Source organism: Polypterus senegalus, chromosome 6 (genome assembly GCF_016835505.1).
Source record: "Polypterus senegalus isolate Bchr_013 chromosome 6, ASM1683550v1, whole genome shotgun sequence".
Lineage (NCBI taxonomy): Eukaryota > Metazoa > Chordata > Cladistia > Polypteriformes > Polypteridae > Polypterus > Polypterus senegalus.
Genome location: NC_053159.1, coordinates 62,297,291 through 62,315,418, shown reverse-complemented (window position 1 = coordinate 62,315,418; position 18,128 = coordinate 62,297,291). Strand labels below are relative to the sequence as shown.

General features: G+C 37.3%; 1 protein-coding gene across 4 annotated transcripts in view; it reads right to left on the bottom strand.

Annotated features, from left to right (window-relative positions):
* Nucleotides 1-10,689, bottom strand: part of tp73 (tumor protein p73) — a 162,789-nt gene extending 152,100 nt beyond the window's left edge. For 2 of the 4 annotated variants that reach the window (XM_039756101.1, XM_039756104.1), the window contains exon 1: nt 10,516-10,689. The gene's annotated coding sequence lies outside the window, so the exon portion shown is untranslated. The remainder of the gene's footprint in view (nt 1-10,515) is intronic. The other 2 variants (XM_039756102.1, XM_039756110.1) reach the window with 1 other exon arrangement.
* Between the last annotated feature and the right edge of the window lie 7,439 nt (nt 10,690-18,128).

Sequence of the window (18,128 nt, the reverse complement as noted above, 5' to 3'; positions counted from 1 at the left end):
AAGGGGGCAAATAGTTTTTCACACCACTGTATCTATATCTATCTCTCTCTCTCTATATATATATATATATACACATACATATTGTACATACATACACATACACACATTATATATACTGTATATATATCTATATCTATCTATCTATCTCTCTATATATATATATATATCTATACTAATAAAAGGCAAAGCCCTCACTCACTCACTCACTCACTCACTCACTCACTCACTCACTCATCACTAATTCTCCAACTTCCCGTGTGGGTGGAAGGCTGAAATTTGGCAGGTTCATTCCTTACAGCTTCCTTACAAAAGTTGGGCAGGTTTTATATCGAAATTCTACACGTAATGGTCATAACTGGAAGCAGTTTTCTCCATTTACTGTAATGGAGATGAGCTTCAACGCCGTGGGGGGAGTTTCGTGTGACATCATCACGCCTCCCACGTAATCACGCAGTACATAGAAAACCAGGAAGACCTCAAAAAAGCGCTGAAGAAAACATGCATTATATAATTGAGAAGGCAGCGAAACAATAAGAAGCGAGCGAGTGACATATACAACCATATTCATGAGTTCTGCTACTTCGGAAACAAAGCACGATGTAAACCTACACTTTAAATTAAGTTCATAGACAGGCTGCCGCTGGCGTTTGTAATTTAGTGCCTGCCCATATAAGGCCGTCCGTCAGCGGCAATCCAATAGCAAACTCCACTAAATATTCACGGGTGAAGGACTGTGCTTATGGAGAGGAAGATGAGATGGTCAGGGTGGTGTTTGGCACAAACTCAGCGAAACTGCAAGAGAAAGTTTTAAGTGCCAGGACTAAGGTAACATTAAATACAGCCATGGACATAGGACGAGATGGCACCAGCACAGCTGGGAACCTTCGATGCATGTACACGAGTGGCTCACGTGAACTGGCGCAGTGCACAGATAAAAGCAACAGTTCCAAAGAGCTGAACAAAACCGAATTACACAATTGAAAAGGCAGCAAAAATATGAAGCGTCTGATACATACAAGCATATTCATAAATCCAGCTACTGCGGAAACAAAGCACACGTTGGAAAAAGTCAATGTCCGCTAAAGGAAGACAGTGTAAAAACCCGTGCATGCAGTGTGTCAGGTCTCAGATAAAGAAGAAGACGAGCTGTTTATTGATGCAGTAAGAAGCGAATCGATGAATGAAACCTGTCATCTTTACAGCGATTGACAAACACGGAATGTAACTTGAACACAACACATCCTACAAATACAACCTGATTGAAAGAAATAATGATAATCAAATCCTTGATGACAGCAACACTCAGTAACACTCACAAAACAAATACTGTATATTGACAGTCATGTTACGTTATTTTTAAAATGTTCCCTTTTCTTTTCTAGCTTTTTAACACACTACTTCTCGCTGCGATACGCGGGTATATATATATGTATATATATATATCCCGATCTACATACTCGAATAATGGATACTTTATTAGCCATCAATGATTGTTTTGGTAAAGCCATACTCAGTGTATTCATTAGATGAGCGGTAAAAAGTAAGAGCGAGGGAGGATGACTTATTGAGGCATGCAGGCTGTAGTGCGCGTCAACTCTATCTGAATTGCGATCACATTTGAAAAATATATCTTTTCAAGTTCTATTTAGTCCATATGTGTCAAACTCAAGGGCGGGCCACATCCGGCCGCGTGTAATTATATCCGGCCCGAGATCATTTTATATACTGTATTATTGTTATTAAAGCCGGGTATATGAAGCGCTGGTAACACAATAAACTACAGATCCCATAATGCAGCGCTTCAGCTGCCTTGCCAACACTTACCGCGTTAATCAAGTCTACCTTATGATGCTGCAAGTTATTGCGAAGCTAGCTCACACGATGCTGAAGAGAAAAGTTGATTCTGAAAATAGAGCCTTTAAAACCGATGGGAGGCTGAGTATATGTTTACTGAACCCGTGTGTCTCATTTGTGGAGCTAATGTGGCTGTAATTACAGAATTTAATCTAAGGCGGCACTATGAGACAAAACATCAGGGTAACCTGAATGCAATGCAGAAGATACAGAAAGCAGATAATTAAATAAGAATCTGACACTTCAGCGGACGTTTTTACCCGTGCACAATCACAAAGTGATTTCAAGTGAAGCTGCTTTTATGGGAGACACAAATGCACCAGTGCACCTTGCCCCACTTTCCCTGTTGCCAAGTAATGTTAAACCAAGTCGTCACTACGGTGTTCCCAAATACACACTTTGCTGATAAACTGGCACTGCACTGAGTTTGCACGGCGCTTTGGTGACTTTGAAGAACAAAAAGTCCGTCTACATGCGGCTCGAACCTTGTGCATGTTTGGTAGCACATATCTGTGTGAGAAGCTCTTCTCAGTGATAAAGACTAACAAAACAGCACACAGGAGTCACCTCACTGATGAGCACCTGCAATCCATCCTGAGAATCTCCACAACACAGAACCTCACACCAAACAGAAACGAACCTGTGGCCAAAAAAAGATGCCAGGCGTCCAGCTCTAAAATGACATATGAGCAAAGACAACTGAATGATTTGATTTGTTATTGCTGAAAGGAACACATTTTATTTATATTTCCAGGTTTTGTTATGCAGCATGTTCATATTTGAATTTGTATAATTTTGACAGGATATATTTTTATGGAGAGCAAAATCTTTTGGGATATTTAAAATCTAAGTTTATTTTTATATAAAATTACATAAGAGTAAAGAAATTTGAATGTTTGTTCTTTTAACGTTTACTTTATTTCTAACTTGTATAATTTAGACAGGATATATTTTTATGGAGAGCAAAATATTATAAGTTGTTTAAGGTTTGAGTTGATTTATTCAGGAATAATATTCCTGTCTGTTTTACCATTCCTACCAAAGATATTTCTGTCGACTAAATAAAAATTCCTTCTATTTAAAATTTAAATAGAACTTGAACAAATCGATAGTTCATAATATCCACGCAGACTTGCACGTAAGAGCGGAGTTATCCGTTTTAACAAGCAGCGTATTGCACTGATCTGAAATAGCTGTGTGTGTATATATGTAGATATGTATGTATATGTATATATATGTTTATATATGTGTGTGTGTATGTATGTATATATATATGTATTTGTGTGTATATATGTGTGTGTATGTATGTATGTGTGTATGTATTTATGTGTGTGTGTATATGTATGTGTATATATGTAGATATATATATGTATGTATATATGTGTATATGTATAGATATGTATATATATATATGTTTATGTGTGTGTATGTAAATATATATATATATATATATATATATATATATATATATATATATATATATATATATGACAACACTCATCACTCACAACAGTGACAAAACAATTACATTGACAATCATGTTACGTTATTTTCAAAATGTTTCCTTTTCTTTTTCATTGCTTCTTTAACACACTACTTCTCCGCTGCAAAGCGCGGGTATTTTGCTAGTATATATATATATACACACATACACACACACATTATATCTATATCTATATACATATATAGCAAAATAGCCGGGCTTTGCAGCGGCGAAGTACTGCCTTAAAAGTTTTATTAAGAAGAAAATTAAACCTTTTTAAACTGAGGGAAAATATACCAATAATTATTTGTTAAGGATCTCTTTGTATACCACATTGTGAGTTCGGCCCTCCGGTTGTAATAAGACCAATCTGTGCGCTGAGCTTACTCTTAAGCATGCAAGTACAGTTGGCCATGTGAACAGTAATCTTGTTTTAAATCTCACAGCTTGGATTGCTGCTGTCATAATCGGTTTGAGTTTCATGGTTTGTTTCAATTACGACAGTATTTGTAGGACTTGTGTTGAAGTGACATTCGGCATCTGTCAAGCGTTGAAAGTATACAAGAGAGTTTAAACATTCATAAACATCAAAGTGTCCACTACTGAAATTGTCACCTGTGAATCGAAGACGTTTAAGAGGCATTGGCGGTTGTCCAAATGTGTAAAATATTTGGCCATTGCGGTACACTTGAAAGTGACAACCGATCAATTCAGCGGCAGCCATCAACTCACATGCAGATGCATAGGTGAAGGGCTTAAGCATTTCACTCTTATAGTTCTCCTGTGTAGTATAATTATCTCCTGTACCGTCAATAGTCCACACCTTGAACCTGTCCCAGTCATTCAATACATAAGACACAATGTTTCTCCAGATATCAAGAGTGAGCCTGATATGGCCGTGCAATATGTAACAAAGAGAATGGAAAAGATACAGTAGGTGCCATCTCCGGGCATGGAAACCACTCGGTAAGTGACAGTTCTTTGATCGATGGTGATCACCTCGATAGACATGCTAATACAGGTACGGTTGGAATGATAAAGGAAATGGGTACCTGAACAATGTAAAGTAAGTCTAAAATACCATACACAATAACTATAATCATAATAAATGAACAATAAAACAGCGGAGAAGCCGTGGATTAAATAAAAAGGCTGTAGTTATCAGCAGGGAGACGTGAATCCGTGGCGAAGCAAGGAAGGGAATGTAGAGACTGGAGCGACAGACGGCCTTATATAGGCAGGCAGCCAACAGCCAATTCCGCCTCACACGGTGACTGAGCTGCAGGCTATGGACGTATATATGTACATAAGATGGATTCAGTTAGCGTTGGGAACCCGCGTACCAAATTTCTTGAAGATGGGCCCATAAGTAACAAAGACTGTTGAAAAGTTCAATATGGCGGCCGACAGTGGCGTCATACCACCGAAATAAGTACGTACATCGGTTTTGGTTAGCGCAGGAAAGCCACCTACCAAATTTCGTGAAGATGGGGTCAGCCTTCTACCTACACGGGAAGTTGGAAAATTAGTGACGTTGGAAAGTTCAATATGGCGGCCGACAGTGGCGTCATACCACCGAAATAAGTAAGTACATCGGTTTCGGTTAGCGCAGGGAAGCCGCCTACCAAATTTCGTGAAGATGGGGCCATAAATAAGAAAGTTCAAAATGGCGGATGTTGTTGACCGTTATGACCGTTATGACCGTTACGTGTAGAATTTCGAAATGAAACCTGCTTAACTTTTGTAAGTAAGCTGTAAGGAATAAGCCTGCCAAATTTCAGCCTTCTACCTACATGGGAAGTTGGAGAATTAGTGATGAGTCAGTAAGTGAGTGAGTGAGTGAGTGAGTGAGTGAGTGAGTGAGTGAGTGAGTGAGTGAGTGAGTGAGAGAGTGAGTGAGAGAGTCAGTCAGTCAGTCAGTCAGTCAGTGAGGGCTTTGCCTTTTATTATTATAGATACCTAGAGACAGTTGTCAAGAACCTAGATGCAAGATTCCATGAGATGCCAATTATTTCCACCTTTTCAAAAGTTTTCAATGCAGAAACTCACGATTCAAGTGAGTCTGCTGAAATTCTTTTTGATCATTACTCCAAAAATGGAAGCCCTCCAATTTTGAAACATGAAAGTAGCAGGCAAGAATGGACAGTTGCATCAAAAATGATCAGACGTCAATCATACAAAGACTTCAGTCCAAAACAGGTTTTACTAAAAATGGCAATGGCATCAGAGCTCAAAGAGTCTTTTCCACATTTAGCCAGACTAGCTCATAGCTCATAAATGTGAAAGAGGGTTTTCTGTCCTTAAAATGATCAAGACATGTTTAAGAAATTGCATGAATCAAAGCACACTAAATAATCTCATGCTGATCTCCTTGTAGGGCCCAGATCCTGGGGACTTAGATTATGGGAAAGCTGCAGACAACAGGGCTTCTAGGAAGAAAAGAAGAATAAGTATTTAACTGAAGACACCTTCTGCATATGCAAGTTGGCTTTGAAGAATGTTTTAAAAATTTTCTTCATTAGGTTTCCCATACAGGCGGCATGGTGGCACACTGGTAGCGCTGCTGCCTCGCAGTTGGTAGACCTGGGTTTGCTTCCCGGGTCCTCCCTGTGTGGAGTTTGCATGTTCTCCCTGTATCTGCGTGGGTTTCCTCCGGGCTCTCCAGTTTCCTCCCACTGTCCAAAGACATGCAGGCTAGGTGGATTGGCGATTCTAAATTGGCCCTAGTGTGTGTTTGTGTGTGTCCTGCGGTGGGTTGGCACCCTGCCCGGGATTGGTTCCTGCCTTGTGCGCTGGGATTGGCTCCAGCAGACCTCTGTGACCCTGTGTTCAGATTCAGCGGGTTGGAAAATGGATGGAGGGAGGTTTACAATACTTTTTTTCATTGTTTTCACTTTTTTTCCCGACAGCGACAATACTTGTGACTCTTGGTTTATGTCATAACAATTGTTATTTAAAATTTTTGTTGGGTTGCAGGATCCTGAACTGGATACTTCTTAAATTTAATAAAAATATTCTGGCACAAGTGTCAAACATTAAAAAAGGAAGTCATATTGACCTTTTGGAAAATAATAATTAACTAATAAAAATAGTGCACATTTAATTATTCCCACCGCCAAATTTCCCCATCCCGCCCCACCCGGCTACTTTTTCATGTCACCCGGCTGGAAAAACTTTCTGGGGAGAACACTGTATATATATATATATATATATTGTCATATACATGCATTTGGGAAACAACTTGAAGACATCTAGTTGTAATTACGCCTCAGCAGAGGGTTGGCACTGTTTCCTAATGCTTCTCCTCTTGTTTCTATAAATAGGATAACCGCCAGTCCTCAGGACACCACTTCTGGGTTGTTGTCTCCAGGCCCCGACACTTCCAGTCTGGCATCTCTGGTGCCCTGTCCAGGGTTTGTTCCTGCCTTGCACCATATGCTAGCTGGGATTGGCTACAGCACCCCCGTTGATGTCTGGGCTGGATTAAGCAGGGTAGAAAATGACATTTGTAGAATTAGAATGTAGCAATGAGTGGAGGGAAATTATATGTTGTAAACTGGGGAAGTAAAAAAAATTAAATGTAAAATGAAAAAATATTACCAACTTCTTTTTTAAAGGTACAGAAGGCAGATTATTTACTGCAAATTGAATGAAGTAAAAGCAAAGAAAAACTACACATTAAAGAACAACACAATATTTTTTAATTGCTCTGTTCTACAAAAGTTTTGGAATTGCTTTTTTTTTTACTATTAATTTAATTTTTGTGTTAACATTTGTAAATGTTGCATGATTTGTAATTAACTATATATTAATACATTATAGTTGTAAATATGTGCAAGATCTCTGAGTCCATATTATAATGTAATTTGAATGTTTGAAAACTTTAATTCTGTTTTCCTCCCACATTACACACATGCACGTATGAAGGTTAGAATTGCCTTGTGCTTAATGCTACTGTTATAAACCATAGATCATAAAGTGGACTAAACAGGTTAGATAATGCATCTTTGAATAATTCTATTAACAATAAGGCCTTATTCACATCAGGACTATCCAATATACCTCTGGTATTCACTATCCAAGTGACGTTCTTAGCATGCAGGTTATGGAAGCACACTGCAACTTAATCAAAAGAGGAATAAACCATACTATGCCATTTTCTAAGACAACTTAATCATGAGCAGGATTATGCTGGGTGCTGTAGTTTATTCCAGCAATCATAAAGCACAAAGCACGAACAATCCCCTGGATAGGGCACAAGTCCATTGCATGGTGAACATGCACACTAGGGCCAATTTAACATTAGCAGTCCACTTAACCTGCATGTATTTGGACTCTGGGAGGAAATTGGAACTCTGGTCTTCTTACTATAAGGTAGCAGTATTACCACTATGCTACAAATGAGCCACCATGCTACCCCAGTCAAAAGAGACCTGTGAAAATCCCTTAAAAAGGTTTTCTTGAGGTCTGTCAGCCTACAAAGAGTGTCAAAGCCATCGCTAAGGCTCTAAAGTTTAAAAAAAAAAAAACATATTTAGAATGATACACAGCAAACCAAGAATGTAGTCAGCCTTCTCAAAAAGTAGCCTTTCTGTCAACATCCCTCAACATATCTAAGATCACCAATTGTGAATCCAGCTTTAAAAAGATATACTAACACTCTCAAACCTGCTTAATCAAATTCATATTTACGTGGGTCATATGCCTATCAGCACTTGTGGCAAGGAAAGAACCAGCCCTGAATGGGAAAACAGTCCATTGACATTTCCAGCCATACAAGGTCAATTTGTAAACACCAATAAAAATAACCAGAGTGCCCAGAGGAAAGCCCACACAGAAATTTTGCATAATCCATACAAACAATGAACAAACATGAGAGTCTAACTCAGAATTATGGATCTGTGAGGCAGTAATAATAACCATTATGGCAGCCTTTAGAAAGACAATAGGTAAAAATTAAGTGTGTGAAAATATAGGAACTTGGAAAGCAGATTCACTTAAAACAGCAGGTTATTAGTGAGTCCCTCAAGTGTGGGAAAATGTACCCCTTAGCAATGTTCAGTTAAAAATGTAGCTGAACTTGAACTGGTTCACATGGGTGTGGTGATGAATGGATGGATGTTACCTGCTTACTCTGGGTCAATTTGATCGAATACAGTACTGCATTTTACTTGAAGAACAGATAATATCCATTGTGAAAAAAGTACAATAATGCACAAGATCGACCAAGTGGCAAATTCATTTTCAAAATTTTCATTGCTTAGTCAGTTAGGCTGATTGTGTGCTTTGTCCACATTAGGGTTGACAGAAAGAAGCTATGATGATACTAAGGTGTATCCTTATATAAGTTATAATGAACAGCTTGCCAGCCTACATACTACATACAGTACAGTTAATATGAAGCATTTCTGAATTATTGTGAATTATAATCTAAGACTCTCAGTTATTTAGCACCTACTAATGTAAAAGATGGTATCCATGGGAAGCAAAATTGTAACAGAGATGCAGCATCCAGTGTTAGATTACTATCTGGTTACACTTTGTGTCATTGCAGAATTTATTGCGGCCAAAAATCCTTGCCCCCAAAACTGAAGTGTTCACGATTAAAATATCAACTACAGTACTGCAATAATTATCATTAACAGAAGTAGGAAGTGTGACCATAAAACTTCAGTTCTTAAGTCTTTATATTGAAGCCAATTTAAAACTAATTTCATGTTTTTCTATTTACCATGTAAAGCTGTCAATTATTTTGTTCCTCTTTAATCTAAACAAATAAAGTATTCATTCAAGTGCTTTTACTGCAATCACAAAAAAAGCCGGAGTTCTTATACCTCTGTAGAAAACTCCCACAACGGCAGAATTTACAACTATCAGCTACACTGAACTGTCTTCTAGGGGATACCTTTTAAGTTTCTGCATTGAAATCAAGGTTAAACATCCATTGCATTAACACAACCTTCTGTGGATTAGACCGTTCACAATGCAAAAATGTATGTTACTCATTTTTCTAAAATAAACTTAAGCCATATTCAGCTGTTATTAACAATTATTATATTTTCCTGTTAAAATTGTATCTTCTCCCCTTTAATCAGTCTACTTTTCCTGGGCGTTGTGGAGTGAAGTGGCAGAGCAATTGAGAACCTTGGGCACGGACAGTGACAGAGAACATATCAAACCATCTTATGATCACAGCCCAGTTGAGTACACAATCATGTGCCATGCTAAAGTGTAAGTGTCCCTTTAAGAAGAGAGCAGTCAGTAGGTCTGCATCAATCAGAGTTTGACTTTGTTAAATAAAAAAGTAATTGCAGAAACATTGCTGAGTGTTTAATTTCCCTTATTTCACTGCAAACTGCCTAATTTAGCTTAATTTCTTACATTCTCACATTTCGTTTAATTCACTAAATTCCAAAATGTTATATTTGAGCAGACAGTTTTCTTCATTATTCTATTACTGTATATTTAAAAAGACAACCGTACTTATAAGCATGTAAATGTGGCATATTTTGAAACTTTACTGTAAATTTTATAATCTGTAAATGTATTTAAGTGCACCATCTTGTGACAGCACTTTAAAATAAACAAAAATGCACTGACTTTTGCATATTCAGTCACGAAAGACTGGATTATTCTGATGATGTTTTTCATTCAATGTAAACTATAATGAAATGTTTTAAATGCAAATATAATCTTTGGGAATCATGTTTATCAATTCATGTTCTACTTTTTCGTTCCCGAATTTTTTTGCAATCAAAATGAAGCATGTTTAACATAATAAAAGAACAATTTCACACATATCTCTGACCCTCAATGGTATTAATCAGGTTAAAGAATGTTACAGATTTAATATAAAGTGGTGCTTCCCGTGATAGTCTGCTTGAATTGCCACAACCGTTCTCCCCACTGCCAAGTCCACACTAACCAACACATTCTTGCTGGTCATGTGGCCTTACCTAAGTTTTCCCTACGCACACTATTGTATTTGACTGCGGGTGTCGCATTTCGGGGGCGCGGTTCATCCAGTTCGTGTCCTCGGTTGCAAAACAGCAGGAATGCGCAAGAAGTACACACATGAACGTACAGACATAAGACAGCTATCTCAATCTGTGCAAACTCGCGTCATGTCGCACCCAGTCCTTGCACACCCACAGAAACACAAACAACAGTAAACTTACGGAAGTTACTAGGAACCCAATGTGCAGTAACTTGCTCTTTCTAGTGCAACGTTCTTCGTTCAAGGTTCGGGCACGATTTATCCGCTTCCATCTACAAACCACACGTGCTACACAAGATTATTTAAAATGAATTACTCAAAAGGCCTCGCTTCCCCAAAGAGAGGCGTCCTTAGTCTCCCGGGGCAACGGCGCCACGAGACCAGCTGTACAGTTTGGCGCGTGGGCTTTAACTAGGCGGCAGCAGCGGCGCGCGCGACAAGGCGGGACGCTTGCTTTTTCCGTTTAGAGTTCGGGAGGAGGGAGGGTGCTTTACTCCTCGCCGGAATGATGATGCGCCAGTGTAATTTTACGAATAATATCGAGTTTCACAAAGCAAAAGTCCTCTTTGCCTGTTTAGAACTATCCGGAAGTTGAATTTGCGAACTCTCAGCCAGTCGAAGAGCTGATAAATAACTAAAAAAGGTGGAAGATTTTCCTTAGTTAAACGTTTTCTCAGGTTGATGTAGTGCTTGCCACATATGATTTGTTAAAAATCCGAAGATATTTATATTGGTTTCATTGCAAGTTCATAGACATTGAAAATAAATGACGTTCAAATGTGGAACTAAAATATTGAAAATATTTGAAAATGATCGTATAAATAATTAATATCATCTTTCTGAATTCTGTTACATTTTATAGTTCCTTTAATAACTCAATTTGATTTTTTTTTAACATGGAAGATATTTAGTAGGTTTCATATACAGTTCTGGTAAGCGTTTCAAATTTCTGAAAGTCAATTTAATATACAGTATGATTTGTTTTCTAGTTCTTTTTCATATAATCAACATTATATGAATATTATACTATAATATTCATTATACTATATTAACATTATACATTATATACATTATACTATATTAACAACTTCATTTAAAGAAAAGCATTTCCAAGCCCAATTAGTCCAATTCGGGGCTTCAGGAGGCCACAACTGACTGACAGCACTGGGTGCAAGGCACACACTAGCCCAATACTGAGTGCCAGTGCAACACTGGGCCCACACATGCAGACATCCAATACAGGGCCAATACGGGATCAACCAACCAAACCTGTACATCCTTTTGGATTTCAGAAGAAAACTGAAGTACCTAAAGGAAAACCCACGTACATATTTGGAGAACTTGCAAACTATACACAGACAATAACCAGACAGAGGATTTCAACCCAGAACACCGTATCTTTGAGACAGCAGTGCTAACCTCTTTACCACCCTAAACTGAGTTCAGATAGATTTAATTTCAGTTTATAAACATTTTTAGTGTATTTCCTATAGAACATACATTTCTAGAATTTGCTTCCAGCAAGTTTGTCCAATTACATATCACTAAAGGTTTATTTCACAAAGTTACAAGGGAATACAAACAAACACTTTTTCCTCAATATCTTTTATTATGCTAAAACTCTTCTCCTTTCTTATCCTTTAAGAAAACATCTTCCTAAATTCCTGTTCTCTTGTAGGTATACTTTAATTTGGATTAAATCCAAACTCATTTTAAACAAAAAGTGCAAATGATTTAGAAACCAATATATTTTGCAAATTTTTAAAATGTTACCTAAATAAGCTGTATACAGCTTAAGATTTTTTTTCCTTTTTAAACTTTTTACACTTGTAACTTTGAGTTACTGTTGTCTTTGTTTTAAATACATTTTTAGTGTTTAAGACTACCATGTAAAATATTCAAGAGGTGCATTAAGCCTATGGTCCATATCAAGACCTATATTTCTTCTGTGTGTTGTTACTATGCAGTTTCACCATCACTTCCAGGTGATGTTTACCAATGGACAGACCCTGATCATCAATATATGTACATTTATGCTGTGTTCTGTGCAGACAAAATAAGAAAGAAAATGATCAGTTTGTAATTTCTTCAAGATAATGAAGCCTTGTGGAACTGACAATGATTATCAGTGTCATAGTCTATTACAGGTCAGTAACAACATTGGACATTTTTTTTAATACATAGTTTACATTGTTTAAAATTACTGTTATAATACCTTACAGTACAATTAAAAGTATTTGTTCTTAGTCTCTCTGCAAAAAAACAAAACATGAATTGACAATACAGTTAAATAGTAATTAAGTCTAGTATAAACAGATCAATAGTCAAGGCAATGGCAAAAACCACAGTAGTAAACACATAACAGTATCAAATTCAAAATATAAATTTGAATAGTAAACATACAACATATACCAAATAAAGCAAAGTAACAACCAATCAATACAAGTTACTAAACTGCATAATAATGAGTACAGTATACACATTAATTGTTAATGCTGGTGCTTAAACAGTGGAATTGTGGTCTCATATAAAGCATGTGTATGTGAGTTAAAACGTTAATGGCCCAGAAGTAAAAGCCCTTTGTGTGTCTCGTAGTACAACAGATATGGCAATAAACCATTTTTTTGCTAAATCGTGTGAGATATGACATAGTGGAACATTTTGAATGTTGAATGTTCTTGTAAATGTCCTATATGACTAGGAGAGTAGCCCCGGTGTACCACCTTAGGGCTCAGTGGTCTGACACAGTATGAATGCTATAACAGATGAAATAGATAGTAAATGTGTATTCTGTTTCTGCGTGTTATTTTTTTAAACAAAGATGCTGAATGGTGCAAATGACTATTTAAAGTGAATTGGAGATGGGGAGGCAGTTTTGCTCAAGTTATTCATTTTGCTCTTAAATAATACTCCTATAACCACCAAGCAGCTTTACCCAAAGCTTCCAGTTTTGGCAAGAACATATGAAAACAAAAGTTGCAAGAACAGGACAATGATCCTTAAACACCTTTTCAATTCCTATACACCTATGGTTTTAAGAAAAATTTAGTAGTACATGATGTTTTAAAAAGTGCTAAATTTCATCCGGACTAGTAGGTAACTGCAATTGAATAAATGTTTTATAACATATTTTTAAAAATTGGTTTTAATAAGCTAACACCTGTATCCATGATGAACAATTTTAATGTAACTGGTAGTTCTGACATTATTTCTTGTTTCATAATTTTAATATCTATCATGTTTCCTTGTAATCTCCATCTCCTATGGCTGAAAAGACCCATTCTGTTGTTGCTGTTATCCCTGAATTCTCAGGACAACGATAATTCAAGTATTTCTTTTTTATACTTTTTGTAACACAGTTATTTCCTCCCCATGATATAAACATCAACATTTATTGCATATTCCCAAATATTCCATTATAATTGTATTATTTAGTTTGACCATATACGTCCTAGTTTTGTATCTTACAAAATCAAATACAGTATATATATATATATATATATATATATATATATATATATATATATATATATATATATATATATATATACTGAGCATACAATTTGTCAAATGTACTAAAATTAATTTCATTGTAAAATGTAAATTCTGGAGTAGCCTATCTTTGCATTGATTCTGTGGGTGAGTATAAAATACTCTACTTTGTTCAAAATTCAATTTTTTTAGCAGCATAATGATTTGATATTAGAAGGTCATCTGTCTATGAGAATGGCACAAAGACTGACTACCATTGTCTTCTTTCCTCAAGTGTAATTATACTCAATCCTTTCCCACAATGCAGTGTTGTATTTAATTTGCACACACTCTTGCAAATTGCCAGAAACTTTCACAAGTTGGCCTCTTTTCTTGTCTCATTATTAAAAATAATTAGTAAAACAACAAGAATCAAAAGAGAAGACACCTGTTTGGACACGTCTGGTTTGAACTGATAGGAAGCAAGTTTTAATTACATGGATAACATCAGAGTGAGATGCTGAAGGGAATAAAAAGGTGAAAATGAAGAGGAGTAAGCTGTATTTATTCTCACACTCTTTATTAGTGCAAATCCTGCTGAAAGTTGAGGGCAAACTTTTCTGATATGTTTTGGTTTGCATGATTTTAAAAACGTCTACTTATCTTCTCCACAGTTAGGAAAAATATTTCAAATATTTTCTGAAGAGCATTTACAATTGGCAATTAAAACATATATATTTAGTTAATAATAAATTGATATCCATCAATCCATCCATCCTCTTCCGCTTATCTGTGGTTGGGTCGCGGGGGCAGTAGCTTGAGCAGAGATGCCCAGACTTCCCTCTCCCCGGCCACTTCTTCTAGCTCTTCTGAGGGAATCCCAAGGCATTCCTAGGCCAGCCGGGAGACATAGTCCCTCCAGCGTGTCCTGGGTCTTCCCCGGGGCCTCCTCCTGGTTGGATGTGCCTGGAACACCTCACCAGGGAGGCGTCCAGGAGGCATCCTGATCAGATGCCCGAGCCATCTCATCTGACTCCTCTCGATGTGGAGGAGCAGCGGCTCTACTCTGAGGCCCTCCTGGATGACTGAGCTTCTCACCCTATCTTTAAGAGAAAGCCCAGACACCCTGCGGAGGAAACTCATTTCAGCCGCTTGCATTCGCGATCTCATTCTTTCGGTCACTACCCATAGGTCATGACCATAGGTGAGGGTAGGAACATAGATCGACTGGTAAATTCAGAGCTTTGCCTTATGGCTCAGCTCCTTTTTCACCACGACAGACCGATGCAGAGACCGCATCACTGCGGATGCCTCACTGATCTGCCTGTCGATCCCACGCTCCATTCTTCCCTCACTCGTGAACAAAACCCCGAGATACTTGAACTCCTCCACTTGGGGCAGGATCTCTCCCCCAACCCTGAGAGGGCACTCCACCCTTTTCTGGCTGAGTACCATGGTCTCGGACTTGGAGGTGCTGATTCCCATCCCAACCGCTTCACACTCAGCTGCAAACCGATCCAGAGAGAGAGGAGACTGGGGGCAGAGCCAAGGATCAAATGGTTTAAGTTGAAAAAGGAAGACTGCCAGGCTGAGTTCAGGGAGGAGATAAGACAGGCATTGAGTGGCAGTGAAGAGTTACCAGATAGCTGGGCGAATACGTCAAAAGTAGTAAGAGTGACAGCAAGAAGGGTGCTTGGCATGCCATCTGGACAGAGGCAGGAGGAAAAGGAAACCTGGTTGTGGTATGGTGAAGTACAAGAAAGTATACAGATGAAGACGTTAGCAAAGAAAAAGTCGGATAGTCAGAGAGATGCAGAAAGTAGACAAGAGTACAAGGAGATAATGTGTAAGGTGAAGATAGGGGTGGCGAAGGCTAAAGAAAAGGCATATGATGAGTTGTATACGAGGTTGGACACTTAAGGAGGGAGAAAAGGACCTGTACCGATTGGCTAGACAGAGGGACCGAGCTGAGAAAGATGTGCGGCAGGTTAGGGTGATAAAGGATAATGATAGAAACGTACTCACAAGCGGGAAGAGTGTTTTGAGCAGATGGAAAGAGTACTTTGAGAGGCTGATGAATGAAGAGAATAAGAGAGAGAGAAGGAACACCTAAGAGAAGGTTTATGGAGGTGTTGAGAGAGGTCATGCAAGTGTTGGGTGTAACAAAGCAAGTTGCAGAGGACAGGAAGATTTGGAAAAAGATGATCCGCTATGGCAACCCTTAATGGGAGTAGCCGAAAGAAAAAGAAGAAGAAGTTTAATTTTGTACAATTGGCTACTATGTATACTGGCTGGCTGTTGGATCTAAAGTGAAAACCCATATGTATTTACAGATGTTTCTAGTGGAATTGTCTGCATTTGAGGAGATCTTTTCAGGCGTAAAAATTTAATTCATTTTCTGAACCTATTTATTAATAATAACATTGGATGTCGTTAATCCTGGGTTCTCTAGGGTACCACTACACTGCAGGATACACTCATTCATACACCTACACTCATAAGAATTTATAGTTTACATTTAAGCTAACCTGTACATCTGTTAGACTTGGCAGGAAATCAGAGTAATTGGAAGTAACATCCCTTGCAAGCACAGGGAGAAAGTAGATTTTTTTGCTGACAATGCTGGATCAGGATTTAACTTAGAACTCTGGAGCCAAGAGGCAGCAATCTAACCACCGTAGCACTAAGCTCCTGCTGATGTAAATGTTGTGTTTAGTTTTTTCTTTCTATCATAAATTTAATCATATTTGCTTGGAATTGACAAGATCATATGACTAAAACAATATAGAACACTTTATTTTGAGATGCTTTCATTTTCATTTTATGTCACTGTCTTATTATGACTCTAAATTAATAACATTTATTATTATGTTATATGTAATATTGAATATTTAACGGGTTGTGTGACTTTTCAAATAAAAATACTGAAAACAACATATAACATATAACATATAACAACATATAACTTGTTTTAAAAAACAAGATGAAACTTGAATTTTGTTTAAATTCCCAGATTTACATCTTGGTTAAATAAAATAAGCAAAACTAACTGGCAATAGCTACATCAACATTAAACAGACTTAAATCTTCATTGTATGAGGTGATAGCTCATGGGAGCTTCATGTAGAAAATACAGAATATCATGATGGCTCATGATTAGCACCTTGATGTTAATGGCCTTTCTTTCTTTCTTTCTTTCTTTCTTTCTTTCTTTCTTTCTTTCATGTCATCAACTGATTCCCCTCATCCTTTGTCCTTTTAATGCATATATATATTGACTACACTCTGTTTTATAATATATTTAAATGTTAATTAATGATACCGCATACAATAAAATTTCTTATTTAATTCACTGCACTTAAAGAATCTATAAGTATACAGTTACAAAGAATTATTCACACATTTAATCCTCATCTTGAAAAATGTGCTAAATAGCAATCAGAAATATCATAAAAGTTTGTACAGTTTTTCATAACACTACACAGCAACACAAGTGCCCAATGGTTTACCCATTAATGTTTACTTCACAAGTAATGACATTATCACAGGGATTGGGCCTGCTGCCTCACAACTCTAAGCAATTGAGTTGAATCCTGTCCAGTCCACTGTGTGTGTGCATGATCTCCACATGTTTTTTCTCTCTATGGATATTTAAGTTTTTCATCATGCGTCCAATAGACATACGAGTCAGCTTTACTAACATCTAAAATGTGAGAACTAGGATGTGCATGAATGCTCCTGATTGTCCCAATTGGAGTTAGCCAATGCATGGACTTTTGCACAATACAACCTTGTAAATGAAGCAAATCAAAACAAACATATATTACAAACAAGCTAAATATAAAATGAAAGGTTTACCTTTCTTACAAGGAAAGTGTGCCTAATAGCTATGGAATTGGACAATAAAGCCACTTACTCTATAGCCATTAACAAATCATTTAGCATGTCTAATTTAAGAGTTTGAAAGAATAAACAATTGCATGTATATAAACAGCACCCTGGTATAGCACTCACTGGGCAATGTACAATATGAAATATAATCTGCTTGTTTGAAAATAAACTAGTTAATTAGTCCAAATGAGCAATATTTTTAGTAGGGCCACACTTTGCTGAAAAACACCAGCATACTTTAACTTTATCAGTAAAGAAGGTGAGTTTAACAGTGTTCCACATTTCAGTATGTTGCAAACACTGTGTGTGTCTAAACAATGTTACCTCATCTTAAATTTCATTGTTTCATCACTGATTCAGTGAGTGTCCGTAAAGGTTGTATCCATCTATTGTTTAAACAGTGTATTTCATTACAAGACCTTGGAGTGTCTC